The sequence below is a fragment of the Octopus sinensis genome, linkage group LG10 (genome assembly GCF_006345805.1).
Source record: "Octopus sinensis linkage group LG10, ASM634580v1, whole genome shotgun sequence".
Taxonomy (NCBI): Eukaryota; Metazoa; Mollusca; class Cephalopoda; order Octopoda; family Octopodidae; genus Octopus; species Octopus sinensis.
In genome coordinates this window covers 98,891,139-98,908,749 of record NC_043006.1, presented here as the reverse complement: position 1 = coordinate 98,908,749, position 17,611 = coordinate 98,891,139, and positions in this window count along the sequence as shown.

Here is a 17,611-nt window from a genome sequence, read left to right as displayed (position 1 = left end):
CTACCCACAATGGGTTAAACACAGAGAGGACAAACAAGGACTGACAAACGGATTAAGTCGATTATATCGACTCCATTGCGTAACTGGTACTTAATTTATCGACCCGAAAGGATGAAAGGCAAAGTCAACCTCGGCGGAATTTGAACTCACAACGTAACGGCAGACGAAATGCGGTTACGCATTTCGCCCGGCGTGCTATCGTTTCTGGCAGCTCGCCGCCTTGCTTTTTATGAATAATCTTAAGAAAACAACTGCACCATATTTGTAGTATATTATTTTGCTATCTTATTTTGATGCCTTATTTTTCGTCCCCTCACACATCTTGAAAACATTTTTTGGTTATTAATTCTACAACCCGTGTACCATATTAACCCTTTTTGAATTTCCTTGGCAATTCATGTATAATATTGAACTCAGATATTTCCATCCTGAAAACAAAATTAACTTTAATAACCACTTCCATTCAAGAATTCAAATTTTACCTCATAGATATTAACTTTATTTTCTCCAATACATTCATTTCAATAATAAAATTTCTTGTACGCAAATGCATTGTTAATACATTATTCTAAGATAGTTTCTTTTTAATTTTCAGAAAGCTTTGCGCTTCCATAATTCATTCAGATGTTTTCAAAGCTACCAATTTTTACATTCTTCACACTTTAATTATCGCACTCATACATTTATTGACATATTTTAATGGATCCCTAAAAAATTGTTTTTCGAATAATGTGCATCATTAAACGACAAATAATGTAATCTATATCCTCATATTCAATTTTCTTAAATTCATTCGTCTAATGTAGAATAATTCCAATTTATATATTTCTTCAATAAATAACATGGCTTTATAAACAATATACGTTTTTTTTCTTTTGCTCGATACTTTAGTTCAGAGAAAATCCATCTAACATTATACATCGTAAATCGTCCTAAATAAAAATCATGTTCATTTCTATTCCATTATATGTCGAAATTCTTCAATTTTCAAATCCGTAGAATTCATAATTTCTTCGAACAAGTTTCAGAAACCTAAATTTTTGTACATGAAACTAAGATAGTCATTGAAATTCGGTTATCATACTTACAGCATGCTGAGCTGGAGTTCAGTTCTACATAGTTTTCCAGTATTCATTCATTACTAAGTTTCATATATATATAACAGCAATGTTTCTAAAATATTTCATCTGAATGTTGAAGAAATTTGTATATATGGATAAACATAAAAATACCGAAGAACATTCAGGGGTGTGTGCTAGGATTCAAACCTTTTACCTTAAAATGACTGCCTTAATAAGGCTGGTGAAGTACTGAGTGAGGTTGAATGAAAGATATTTTATAAGTTTGAGTGAAGCTGCAAATTGTATCTATCGTCATATTGACGTATATATAATTCTAATTCCCAAACAATTATTTTTTCTTTCCTTTTCGTTTTTCCGTGTTTTCAGCTTTCCACTTTTTACATCTACTTCCTTCTCGTTCTTTCTCGTATTTTATCCTCTGTATCGTCCTGTTATAGCTTGTATTCCCATATGGGCAGAACATGAGAATTGTGAGTAGGCACACAAAATGTTAGAAAATGCTCTCTGAGTTGTTTTGATCGCATAAAACAATAGTAGCTCTTAAAAATATAAATACTGTGGTCTGTTTATTAAATGACATTTATCTCTCAGCAAATAGAGTGCCGTCACGGAACAGTGCACTATGTGTGTGTCTATGCGTGTGCATGCGTGTGTGTGTCTGCTTGCGCACCTGTACACACATACACACACACACACATGTATATATATATATATATATATATATATATATATATACATACATATATATATATATATATATATATATATATATATATATATATACATATGTGTGTGTGTGTGTGTATTCTTTTATAGATTTTACATTTTTCAATCATTTGACTGCAACCATGCCGGAGCATCGTCTGAAAGCGGGTTTAGTCGAACAAAGCAATCCAAGGACTTATTCTTTGTAAGCATTGTACCTATCCTAACGCTAAGTTACGGGCACGTAAACAAACTAATATCGGTTGTCAAGCGATGATGGGGGACAAACAGTGATACAAAGACAAACACACACACATATATATATATATACATATATTTATACATGGAGCTCTCAGGTTCCGTCTGCCAAGCCACTGGCAAGGCTTTGGTTAGTCCGTGGCTATAGTAGAAGATATTCGAACAAGGTGCCAAGCAATGGGACTGAACCCAGAACCATGTGGTTGGGAAGCAAGCTTCTTACCACACATTCACGCCTGCGCCAAGGTAATTCAGTTCCGCTCTGCATGAGGAGAGATAATTTCATGAATTTATAACTGTCGAAAGTTAAAATTCCAGAAAAGAGCAGAGGGTATAATTTTTTTTTATATAAAAGTATAAGCGGACAGTGCTGAATACGTTTTTCTAGCTTCACATCCGTCATCAGTGGGGCCTTTTTCTGATATCTCTCAGATAATATGTTGAACTTGTTCTTAATAGCATTTCAGCTTTAGGAAATTCTATTATCTCATCTCATTGCTAGTTTCAAATGTGATTTGGTCATAACGTCTTATGTCCTTAGGCGGAGATAATTGTAGTAAATTAAATCTTGTATTGGATGTAATATGGTACAATTGTATTCATTTATGGTGTCTATGCCACTCGCCTCGCTACCATGTGTTTTTTCTCTTCATTCTTCTTCGTTTCATGTGTGCAAGTTATAAATGTGCTTTACTTCTTCAATATTCGTTTAGTTTGGTTGGCTACCGGATATAAGAATGGACAATTATGGTACTAAGATGATTATTGTGCCAGAATCACTGTCCACTTGTCTCCAAAGAATGAGCCAGAATCGTTGTCCCCTTGCCTCCAAACAATGAGTCAGTTTTTTTGCTTAATGCCAAAACAACTTCGGAGAATGCTTGATCCAACTATTCTGTTTTCAATTCAAGCTGGAGTTAATTGCTAAGTCGTAAATATTACACATCTTCTAGAGGCGGAAATAACATTGAAAGAATGCAACTGAATGATATGCTGGTTTTATGGAAGGAAGTCTATGGCGGCATGCCTCACTATTTCCGCACCGCTGAATCTATGCGTGCTCTTACACGCAAGAGCATAGGCAAAAATTCAGGAATATTATGCGGCAGAAGGGGGTAAGAAGAAGTAGTAGATACAAAATATCATGAATGGAATTATGAATGGTAAGAACAATAGTTGCAAAGAACAACAAAAATGAAATCAACAACAACAACAACAACAGCAACAAAAGCAGCAGCAACAACGAAAGCAACAGTGAAAATATTACTAATCTGTTCTGCAATCAACCTGAAATTTGGTTAGAGGGATGTAATCGATAACATCAACCCCAGTACTCGGTAGATTTCTAATTTTACACACCCTGAAAGGATGAAAAGCAATGCTAACCTGATTGGAATTTGCACTCAGAAGGTAACAATGGACGGAATGCAGACTCAGAAATAATAATAACACTAAATATACAAAATAACGCAGTCCTATATTTAAGAGATGAGGAATTACGTACGTTATTTACACAATTTACATATGACGGATATTTGTCCTCATCTTGTTTGTTGTTTGCACATTTCGGATGGTATACCCTCCAGCCTTCATCAGGTGTCTTGGGTAAATTTCGAACTTGGGTTCTCATTCCTAAGGTTATCTTTCGATGAAGGACACCTCTCCCTGTGGGATGAAGTTAAAATAATAGACAGAGAGCACTATTTGAAAATACGGAAACTAAAAGAAGCAGCACATATGCTAGGATACAACAACCTCCTAGGCAGACCGAATGCAGATATGAATAGCATATGGGAACCCGTATTAAGGAAGGAAAGAAAAATATTAGATTTATAAGCCATAAAATTCACTCTAGAATTGCCCACCGGCATATGGCGTAATAGTTAACAGCGTGGGCTACTAACACCAAGATTCCGAGTTCGATGCCAGGCAGTGACCTGAATAATAATAATAATAATAATAATAATAATAATAATAATTACACCTAGACACCTGATGAAGGCTGGAGGGTATATCAGCCGAAACGTTGTGTTCACAACAAACAAGATGGGGACAAATATCCGTCAAATATAAATAAAGTATTCAAAATAACGGTTATCTTTTGTACGTTCCTTTCGTAAATGGCAGCAAAAGCTCTAAACAATGGGCTGTCAGGAGACATGATGTATAGTTTCGTAATATGCTAAATGTTGCTTAAAAACCGTGATTATACATTTGATAATACTTTGTGAATTCCGGCGTAAATTTTAATGCTCACTACACACGCACACACACATACACACACATACACACACACATACACACACATGCATTATTCTTTGCGTGTGTATGTATGTATTGGCATATTTATTAAATATAAAACAGCCAAAGATTCTTTGAAGCGACTCTCTGTATATTGAAGTAAAAGATCACAATGAATATATCGTAATGAAAGGAAAGTTTTAAATGAGTTTCAAGTCTAACCGCAATTCCATTCGACAAACATTTTCACGAAGCCAAATAACCGTAGCTACGTTACTCCCAATGCTTTCATCTAAATAATGCATGCATACACGTATACCTGCCTACCTACATTTTTTCTCCCCTTGCTTTTTTTCTGTGTATCTTTCTGTTGAAGAGCGTAGGCTCGAAACGTAAAAGACTTTTTTCTATTCCCGAGCGCTATTCTAATTTAATTATTAATAATATAATATATATATATATATATATATAATATATATATATAATATAATATATATATATATGTATATACATATATTTAAAATTATGATTTAGGGTATCTACGAGATACCACCATGCTGAAAATAGCACCAAAGTTCTGACACTAAAACCACATTAAATGTTCCTACAGCACAAGGAGAGAAACATAAAAGACAAAATAGAGCTAGTAAGAAATTACTGGATAATTCCAGATCCCCGATTTCTGGCTTTGCATTTAGAAATGCTTTGCTTCATCAGTGGAATATACGCAGAAAGTAACATAAATGCATATATATATATATATATATATATATATATATATATATATGCATTTATGTTACGAATACTTACATATACGAACGTATACATACATATATATATATGCACGTATGCATGACACCCAGTTTAAAGTGTCCGCTTCGTAACTCCATTGTGCGATAAGGTTAAAATATCACCGCATTAAATACAGTGACGAAATAAATTTAAATTTATATAAGGATAAGATCGTTAATTTAAATTAAATTAAATAACCATCTTATCAAGTAGCCAACATGGAAATAAAAACCTTCAAAGGTAATAATTATTAAAAATATAATTTAGGGTATCTACGAGATACCGCTTTGCTGAAAATAGCAGCCAAGATCTGACTCTAAAACCACATTAAATGTTCATGCATCACAAGGAGAGAAGATAGAAAGACAAATTCCTAAAAATTCACCTGAGTCCATTTCAATTCGTCTCAACTTTCAAGAAATAGATGTTTTTTTATTGAAATTTTCCACAAATATACCACGGACCATGTAGATTCCGAGAACATTGGAATTGGTGGTGCGGGGACAATTGAAGGTTACTTTTGAGGACCGTTCCCCCCACGGGTATGTTTCTGAACAAGTCGTCCATATTCGTTTCATTTTCTCCGCTTTGCGCATTTGGTCGTGGTAGCAGCAGCAGCAGTATTATTATTATTATTATTATATTATTATTATTAGTAGTAGTAGTAGTAGTAGTAGTAGTAGTAGTAGTAGTAGTAGTAGTAGTAGTAGTAGTTATAGCAGGAGGAGGTGGAGTTGCAGCAGGTGTGATTAAATCACTGGAATTCCCAATCTAAGCGCGTTTTACTAATTACCAGTTGTCGATATACAAGGCACAACCTATATCTCTTAACTGATTTAATAAGAAATAATAATAGATGCCTTATTTATTGCGTTGCATAAATAGTAGACTGATGAATGATGGTAGAAAAATATCGTCTGATCATCTTATCATGGTCATGAAAATTTTGGTGGTTTATGAAAGAATACATATGCATATATTGTCTTCCCGGTGCCTTTAGGCAGTCACTTGATATAGTAAACTAATGGCTAAACCTCCAATGAAAATATTTATACTGCTCTCATTAAGCTGAAATTGTGCATTGATTGTTTCAGACTTTGATCTACTATATATGACCCAAAAGATAATGTTTAAATATCTAATCACTGGGTGATCAGAACTGACCTGGCGATAAATAACAATAATTTCTTGTTCATGCAGAAACAAGTATTAATCGAATATTTAAAATGGCCGGGTATGCTCGTAGGTCTCTATCTGACGCTATCTAGTTGAAACCAATCCGGCAATTGTAGCAATTTAAACAAAAGAAATTATACGGATTGTGGAGGCGCAATGGCCCAGTGGTTAGGGCAGCGGACTCGCGGTCGTAGGATCGCGGCTTCGATTCCCAGACCGGGCGTTGTGGGTGTTTATTGAGCGAAAACACCTAAAGCTCCACGATGCTCCGGCAGGGATGGTGGTGATCCCTGCTGTACTCTTTCACCACAACTTTCTCTCACTCTTTCTTCCTGTTTCTGTTGTACCTGTATTTCAAAGGGCCGGCCTTGTCACACTCTGTGTCACGCTGAATATCCCCGAGAACTACGTTAAGGGTACACGTGTCTGTGGAGTGCTGAGCCACTTACAAGTTAATTTCACGAGCAGGCTGTTTCGTTGATCGTATCAACCGGAACCCTTGTCGTCGTAACCGACGGAGTGCTTCCACATTATACGGAGTATTTTGGAGTTTAGCGCATTGGGTAAAATGCGTAAAAACGTTTCTTCCGGCTTCTTATTGTCTGAGTCTCTTTATAGTTCCGCGCAGATCAATATTACCTTTCATCCCTCCATTATCGATAACACAAAGTATTATGGCAGGTATAATCGACCCACCCTTTCTATCTAAATCTACTAGTCTTCTGACAAAATTTGAAAGAATTAGCATAACTTATAATAGCAGAGTCAGATTATTTGCATACATGACCTTAACCGACACTTTTAGACTAAAGGCAACATTGAAACCATATAATATAGTGTTTTGACCAAATGGCACAGAAAAGAGCCATCGCTACCCTGTTCCCCTCTCTCTAATTTTCTATCTCTCCCTCACACACACACATACAGAGAGACTACTTCCAGAATAGTGTGTTATTAAATTTGGTAATAGATGCCTTCATTTTCTGTAGTCTATATCCCTTTACAGAAATATTTGGTGACTACAACAGAATATCAACGCTTTGTTTTGTACAAGATTTGAAAAACTGGCAAAATGGAACGAAATATAGACATTCAATACCGAATTCGGAATAATCACAAAAGAGCAAATGTAACATACTTAGTAGTGGAACACTAACGATATCCTTGAGATCCAACCTAATGGTAGCTACATTACATCACGTTGTTTATTTTTTTTATTTGTATATTTTTGTGAAATTCTGTTTTAAATATGGGAAATATATTTCTCGTGTAGCAAAATTACCATCGTGACGATTTTGAATAGATTCATAATGTCATGTGAAACACAATTCTTTGAAACCATAGAAAAAAAAATAAGCGAGGACGATTTTAAATTCTGACGATGATTCACATGTGCTATTGATACTAGGGAAGTGCGTTTTGTGCTTCTTAGAAATCGACATCTGGGTACCAATGAAGTTTGAAATATGCAAATCTCTATAAATATGAACTCTACGTGATTTTATAAGGGAAATGCTGCTGCAAAATACCTGCCATGTCTGCTCGTAAACAAACATCATGACGAACAAGTGACGGCCTAGATATTTCTTTCCGCCACAGTTAATGGCAAACAAAACATATGTGAATCATCAGGTGACATTACAGATAACAATGCTAAATTTTAATACTGAAATCTTCAAATGTGCTTATATTTGTCGAAAAATAAAGTGGATTCTATTACCATAGATTAAGTATTCATATACGCGTAGGAGTGGCTGTGTGGTAAGTAGCTTGCTAACCAACCACATGATTCCGGGTTCAGTCCCACTGCGTGGCATCTTGGGTAAGTGTTTTCTGCTATAGCCCCGGGTCGACCAATGTCTTGTGAGTGGATTTGGTAGACGGAAACTGAAAGAAGCCTGTCGTATATATATATATATATATATATATATATTATATATATATATGTATGTATGCGTGTGTGTGTTTGTGTGTCTGTGTTTGTCCCCCTAGCATTGCTTGACAACCGATGCTGGTGTGTTTACGTCTCCGTCACTTAGCGGTTCGGCAAAAAGAGACCAATAGAATAAATACTGGGCTTACAAAGAATAAGTCCCGGGATCGATTTGCTCGACTAAAGGCGGTGCTCCAGCATGGCCGCAGTCAAATGACTGAAACAAGTAAAAGAGTAAAAGAGTAAAGAGTATGTGTAGATGTGTAACCATGGCAGAATTGTTTTTAAATGTAACAGACGTATGAGTATATGAAACGGAAGAAATCTGACGCCACCAAAATCTAAGTCTGTCTACTTTTGTCACTAAAGATAACTAAATGAATGACTTTGCAGAACGAAATCTTATTAGGTACATTTTCAGTACCAATTTAATGGCAATGAAATAAGAGGATCTATTGGCTGCTTAAAATATCTTTTTTATGAATATCAGTAGTTATAATAAACTGGAAGTAACTAACAATATATTACGTATCCTGATATGCGAATTAGTTCGCCATTTTTCCCGCACCTAACGAATAATTATACCGATATTTGTGAAGTTTTTCGCTTCCTATACCAGTCTATTATGACAGTTTTCTTTGATTTTGTATATTACTAGCGTATATTTCCAACACACATACATGCACACGCACGTACTCACACAAACAGGATCTGTTTGCCTCTCAGTCTCTCTCACCCTCTCTCCCTCCTCTCTATCACACTTTCACTCCTTCAGTTTTAAGAATTTGCTTATTTCATTTGCCCTTGTCCGTTCATCTCAAATTTTTTGCTATCTAATTTCCTCCTATTTCCTTTTGCACTCGCTTGCGCTATAACATTTTTACATCATGTCTCTAGCGTTCAAACAAGAAAATCTATAGTTTAATTCATACATTTTCCTTTCGTTTTCTTTCACTCCATTCTCACGTCTTCCCTTCTATACATTTGTCAATTTAATCTTTCAATTTTTATATATTTTATACTTTTTTAAATATTTTGCATAGAAATTTTGTGAGTTTGTTGTGTTATATTTCATAATTAATTCGGATCGATACTAGTTCCTGAACCATATGTTTGAAGCTATGGCTTACTACATTTCAAAATGGAAGGATAGTAAAGGAATATTCAGAATAGGATCAGCTATTATACATCTCTCCCTCTCTCTCTCTCTATATATATATATATATATATGGAGAGAGAGAGAGAAACACGCGCACACACACATTTATGCGCACATAAATACGCACACACGCGCGCGCACACACACACACACACGCTCATATATATATATATATATATATATATATATATATATATATATATATACGATTGTCTCTAATTTATATTATATATATATATATATATATAAGATTTTTCGAAAGTAGTATATCACTCGATCAGTTAAGAAAGTAAAGGTATGATAAATACAGCTGCCTGGGGTTTCTTGCCCGTAATATGAATTCATTTCACCATTTATAAAGCTGTTAAAAGCTACAAGAACTTTTGCGTTCGATGCAATCGAGATTTCACGAGAAATCTTTAGTGAAAGGGAGATAACATCCCAGTAAATATATCCAATACCCTTTGAATAGCAAAAGTCCTTTAATGAACTCTGAAGGGGTCTCTTATCTGTCCATTGGTATGTCCTTAATTCCTGCTAAGATGCAGCATAAAAAGAATATTTTGTTCTTGTTAGTTACACAGTTATTCCATGTTATTAACTGCTTTAAATGATACGTTTTTCAAGAGAGCATATGGAACAGATTTTTGAACAAACCCTATATTAAGTGGGAATTTTATTGATGTTTCTCAAAATCGAAAGTATTTTGGCCAAAGATCTAGCGAGACTTCCACTGCAATGTAAATTATGTAAAGGAAGAATTCTTATATCTGTAATTTCAACCGGCTAACCACATTATTTTTAATCTTTGAATTACTACTAATGCTTTAGTTTTAGGGTAAAACATTTGTACATGGTTTCAAAGTACCCAAAAGTAACAAAGGTGATGATCTCCACCACAATGAATGAATACAGTCAAATCAATTGCCCCTCTGTTACAACGCAAAATGCGGAAATGTAAACGTAAATTATTAAGATATTTATGCCAACGCTCGATAATTTCAGCCGATCCTACCCTCTAATCATCTAACGTTTGATCATTTACACTAAACATGGGAAGTTTGGGTTATTCATAGGAATAAGCTGTATAGGCAGTTGAATAGAAATTATTGCCTCTCATCCTATATAACGCTTTTTCTGCCCTGCAAGCTTGAAATATAAAAAGTTTATTAGTAATGTTAGGATTGGAAGAAGAACATTTACATTTGATCAATTTTTAAAATGTCTTTTCATGCAAGACCAGCGCATCGATTTGTCAGGATCATATATATATTGGAAGTATTAATGATGTGAACTAACCCTAACCTACAATTTTCCACCTGTGATCCGAGAACTAAATGAAACATTGATTATAAATTCTAACGATACTTTCAAAGATTAGTGATGTGTAAGGTGTTCCATTTATTATTAGTGTATAAACTAAGATCAACTTGATTTAATATACCTATCATATATTTTTTTCTTTCTGTGTATCCAGGTCAGCCTTATGCAATATGTCTTGACGGTTTATATGAAGGGATTTGTGTAGTTCTTGTTTGCTAATTTTTCAAATTTGTTTTATCAGATAGATCACCTGGTACTGAATCTTGAAGAAAATTGCCCCTTAATATGGATTTTACTTTCGTTTCATAATCGAATGGTTCGACTTCAAATTGAATCAACTAAAAATTGAATTATTGGAATAAACAATCAATCCAAATCTTTAACACGAAATATGAGTATAGATAAACAATGCAAAAATCAAAGAGATATATAAATGACCATAGAAGCTTCACCATTACCGTTATGATGCTCGATAAGTTATATGTTATTGGCGTGTGGTTGTTAGGAGAAAATATATAGGAAAATGATAACTTGCATTTATAGTTAGGGCTCACTGATAATTCATGCCTCTGTCATATTTCTTCCCTCAAGAATACGTTAGCTACCATGGTAAGTCTAAGCACCCAATTATCAGTATCATTGCATTGTTCGCAGAATAATGACTGCATCAGAAATCCTTTACAGTAATTATTCTATTTCTTTAGATTCTTTACTCTAAGTCCAGCGTGAAATATTTGAACAACAACCAAGCTCAAGGACACGTACTTTGCCTGCAGGACTTGGTACTTTACAAAGCAACACATCAATCGGCACATCCTGGGGTACACTGATGCTTATATTCGCAATGATAGAATATTTAGTCACAACATGTAGTAAAGTTTAATTAAGCAGAATATAAGCTTGTTCTTTTAATAGTGGCTGTTGAGGATAAGTATAGCAGTGGAAAGGAGGTGTGCAACGTCAATGTTGTTGTGTGTATGTGTGTGTGCTACACACACATACACATACACACTCACACACAGACACATAGACACACGCACGTATATATTTAGTTAAGTTATATTCTGTTTAGCTCCTCCAACTTCTGATTTCACCCAGTGTTATCCAGTAGTAGTATTATGTGTACTGTTAGATTTGCGATGCGGCTTCTATACTGTGTGAATAGATAATTGAATGAGTTGAAGCCAGCAAGCGCAACGTGCTTCTCCTGGCTTGCAGATATTTGGTTATGTAACCGTTTCCTTGCATTATGAGATCTTGTTGTGTTTTCTCAGGTGATATTTAAATATTCGTATGCATTACACAAACGCCCACAAACCCCTAACCCCTTTTTCCTATGATACTTCGCTAATAAACAGAGAAATGTTGAAAACGGTTATTTTAACCCACAGCATTCAATAATTAAACATTCGTAATTGGAATGAATAAATAAAATTTTATATCAAATATTTATTGAACTTTGATTTACTGTCAAAACCTGTATATATACATATATATATATATATATATTATATATATATATATATATATATATATATATATATATATATATATATATATATATATACATACATAGATATAATTAAATATAATAAAATGAATTAAATGTATATATATATATATATATATGCATAAACCCGTATCTAGCTGCATTTATAATTTAGTGTACTAAATTCATAAATGATCATGAAATGTCAGTATGTGGGTCTTTAGTTGTTACCAATATTTGTGCGCATAGATTGCTGGGAGCTGGCAGAAACGTTAGAACGCCTGGTTAAACGCTTAGTCCATTTCTACGTTCTGAATTCACACTCCACCGTGGTCGACTTTGTCATTCATCATTTAGGGATTCACAAAATAAGTAACCGCTGAGTAGTGGGATCGATGTAACCGACTTATCACCTCCTCATAACTTGCTGGCCTTGTGCCAAAATTTGAAAACCAATATTTGTATGCAGTACATAAATGCCTTCAAGCACATGCCTTTGTAGGATTTAATTTAATACTTGTTTGTAGGTTCACTGAAAATATTCTTAAAACCTGTACAATGGTACTGATTTTGTTTACAAAATACTCCAACATTTTGTTAGCATTAACTGCACATAAAACTTAATGTTCGATTCAAGGATAATTTAAATAAAATTACCATTTACAGACATCCATCTGGTGAAGGTAACGCGAGTGCATTTTGGATTTGAAAGCATATGATAACCAGAAGTTTGCTTTTTTTATTCCTGTAAATATATTTCTTTATATTTGGCTAAGACTGTACTTTGGTGTGCTCTTATTTGTACGTCTTCCAGACGTTGTTTTCTTTTACTTAAATCGGAAAAAGCGAAAAGTAAATAGAAATATGGGATGAATAAGTAGTATAGAGATCATGGTGAAAGAATGAAGAAAAGAAGAAGGATGAGAAGGGGACTAAGGACCTTATCTCTCCTCCTTCATTCTTTTTCATCTTCATCCTTTGACAACACATTTCCCCCCGCATATATGTGTGTGTGTGCGTGTGTGTGTGTAAACATATATATATATATATATATATATATATATATATAATATATATATATATATATTATATATATAATATATATACATACATATATATATGTATGTATATATATATATCTACATACATACATATATATATATACGTTATATATATATATACATACATATATATATATGTATGTATGTAGATATATATATACATACATATATGTATATATATATATATATATATATAATATATATATATATATATATATATATATATATATATATATACATCTGTACATATGCATAAATTCATACACATATACATATACATAAGTTCAGTTTTTAACAAAATGCATTCCATTTTCCAAACCTAATACAGTGTTCAACCGCAAGTTAGATGTTCTTTAAAACTGATGATGGGGAGATCATTCTCATTCAGGCACTGTGGGATTCAAACACCGAAACATATTTTTCGACATTTGTTCATATGTTTATTCCTTGCAAACAATTCACCGAGTGTCGCCAGTTTTTACCACGAAATTCATCGTTTAACTATCTACATTCAAATAGGTTTTGTTGTTTGAGGACCGTTGAACGTTGAACGCTTGTACTCCATGTTTGGAAAGACAAATCTCAAATAAGTGCTTACTCTGCAGTAGTGATGTGGTTGCCGTCCCGTACATAATCTCCACGCTTTCACAATTCATTTCAATGCTTAGAATCATGAATTGGTGCAACAAATCTGAGTATACGTGACTATAGTACTACGTAAAAACACTGGTTAGATTTATCCTTTTTGTGATAAAATAACACTATATTCTAACTGCTAGTGTATAATTCCAAAATTTACGCACCCTTATGGGAATCATTTAATTTAATCGTAGCCTCATCAATCCATATGCATAACAATCACTGTGAAAGTGACCGTGCTCCACCACTAAGCTACCAGATCTAAACCATTCGTTTTATCATCCATTATACATACACACACACACACATATATATGTATCTATGTGTATATATATATATATATATATATATATATATATATATATATATATATATATATATATACATATATATATATGTATCTATGTGTATATATGTATATGTATATATATATATATATGTGTGTGTGTGTGTACATACATATATTTGTTGTTTTAGATTTTATGTAGAATTTGCTATTCCAGACAGCAAATGATATGGGAGGAAACTACCTATTTTTCGCGAAATCTCTGCATTATTTATATTAATGTGATCTAATCCTAGCTTTAATTGGGCTGGGATACCTCCATGATACTTATCGACTTTACATTGTGTATACCATGGTAACGGAATTGGAAATGTATTCATGTTGATTGTTTTTGCGTTGAAATGTGGATTTAGTTTCCATAATATCAGTGGTATAAAATATACGTAGGTGCACATCTTTAAGTAGTCGCTTTTATAAATTCAGGGAAACTTTCCGAAATGTCGTTTACAAGACACCTGATGATCTGAAAGACTTCAAGCAAAATTTGTTATACCGAATATTATTGTGGAAGGCACATCCAAAGACCAAATGTTTTGTTTGAGATATGTGACAGTTCATGGCTGTAATGATACCTCCATCTGTACATGGAGTTAAATTAATGGTTTCTTACTTTAAGATTAGGTTTGATTCATTCTACACATTATACATACAGGAAGAAAAGTAATTATTCAAGATAATGTTGGGATACACAGCATTACTCGTATTATCAGTTTCTTAATGAGTTCAGATAATGGAAGTACGCGAATGTTCATGTAAATATTTATATCAACAGCTTAAATGAGAACAAAATGCGACAACTTTACAAGGCACTATGTAAAAATATGAAGTATACTCCTGTTCCTACTAATACAGAGAATATAGACACGGCATTCTGCTAGCTGGAGTACTATTTGTAGTAAGTATTTTAGGAATTTACTCAAGCACATGACTGTAACAAGAGCTATCCAGAAAAAAGAAAAAAAATAATAAATAAATAATATTGCTTTGCGTTAGGAGATGTTGCAAGTCGTTGAACACATTTTTATGATTATTACTGACGAAATTTCAAGAATAAAAATACAAAGAAATCATTATGTTCATACATGTTTGTTATACATATTCATATTTTTCCTCTTGTCGTTTCCCCATACTCATCTAGATGTTTTCACAGAAAATGGAACGAAATATGTAAAAGCTGCTTTGATGATTTCAAATAAAAAAAAAAAAAATTGGCAGGGGCAGGGGGGCCATCGGAAAGATTAAACTTCAAAGCAGTCGTTTTCGGAAATATAAACAACGAAACTGAGATGTTTATATATTTTATAGATAAACAAGGGAAGAAATTCCGAACATATTTCTTTCTTTCAACTTCATTAGCGAATATATTCCTCATGCATTCGATTGTTAGCACTAGGGAAATTAAGTATTCGAAAAAGATTAACATTGAGACAAACCGAAAATGACTGTGATAAATGCAGTTTAAAGGATAACTGATCAGGTATTCAAATACATAAATGAGTATTTGAGTGGAATTATATTGTCTTCAATATACTTCAGTCATCTTCTGAGAGATATATTCTGAGCACACTTAACAAATATAAAATGTCAATGCAAAGCGGGCATGTAGAATTTGTTATTTAAAGTAGAACACCTGCGCATTATTCTACCTTCATACCCCTAAATATCTCTTCATATACATACACATATATCTATCTATCTATCTATCTATCTATCTATCTATCTATCTATCTATCTATCTATCTATCTATCTATCTATCTATCTATCTATCTCTATATATATATATATATATATATATTATATATATAATATATATATATATATAATATATATATATATATATATATACATATATATATATATATTATATATATATATATATATATATATATATATATTATATATATATATATATATATATATATTATGAGGCGAGCTGGCAGAAACGTTAGCACGCCATGCGAAATGCTTAGCGGTGTTTCGCCCGCCGTTACGTTCTGAGTTCAAATTCCGCCGAGGTCGACTTTGCCTTTCATCCTTTCGGGTTCGAGTAAGTAAGTACCAGTTACGCACTGGGGTCGATATAATCGACATAATCCGTTTGTCTGTTCTTGTTTGTCCTCTCTGTGTTTAGTCCCTTGTGGATAGTAAAGATATATATATATATATATATATATCTTTACTATCCACTATATATCTCTTATTATAAAAGGCAGATTTTATCTGCCTCCCTTTGTCAGTTATAGAAATCTACAATATAGGATTTCTTCAATTACAATTTACCTAGCATTTTTAAGAGTAGAATGCATCGGGTCATGCCAGGTCCAGTTTTTAAAATTTAAACTCCAATTAAGCAAAATTTACAGAAAACTCACATTCTGGTGTGTATGTCAAATGCTTTTCTTAATGTGGTTTACACCACACACACACGCACACACACAGTGTGCAACGAATAAAGTGAAACTAATTCACTGTGTGTTGACAGGTAGAAAATAGAACGCGATGGTGATGGCGATGGCGATGGAGATGTAATATTTGTTTCTGTCTATGACGCTGATAGATACATGAGTAAAATGTATGGGAAGCTAAGAGATAAGAGTGAGCGAAAATGTTCTTGGAAGAGAGTAAATAGCGAGAGTGATTTGAGGAAGACTTTACATTAAATAACCGTAGTGGCTTGTATATATATATATATATATATACATACATAAGACAGTAAGGTGTGATTTGAGGGAGATTTGGCTGCTATTTCTACCATGTCTAGCTGCCATGTAGGGGTCTCCCTCATAGGCTCATACATACATATATACATAGATAAGACAGTAAGGTGTGATTTGGGGGAAATTTGGCTGCTATTTCTACCAGGTCTAGCTACCATGTAGAGGTCCCTCTCATTGGCTCATATATATATACATACATAAGACAGTAAGGTGTGATTTGAGGGAGATTTGGCTGCTGTTTCTACCAGGTCTGTTAGGCCTTCTCATGTAAACTCAAGCTTTCTCATGCCTTGAACATAAGACCAAAGCAGAGAATGTATTCTTTTATTCTTCTGCTTTTTCCAGCCATTGGTCTGTGGCCATGCTGGGGCAATGCCTTGAAGAATTATAGTTTAATGAATCAACTCCAGCTTTATTTTTGTAAGCATTGTACTTATTCTATCTGTTTCCTTTGTCAAACCACTCGGTGACAGGGATGTAAACAAACCAACATTCGTTGTCAAGCAGTGGTGGAGGACAATCACAAGCACAGACGCGCACACACACACACATACATGCATACACATATACACACATACATACATACATACATACATACATACATACATACATATATATATATGTGTGTATATATATATTGCAGCGTGGAAGATGTTTGTAAGCCATTTAAGAAACACACAAAAACCGTT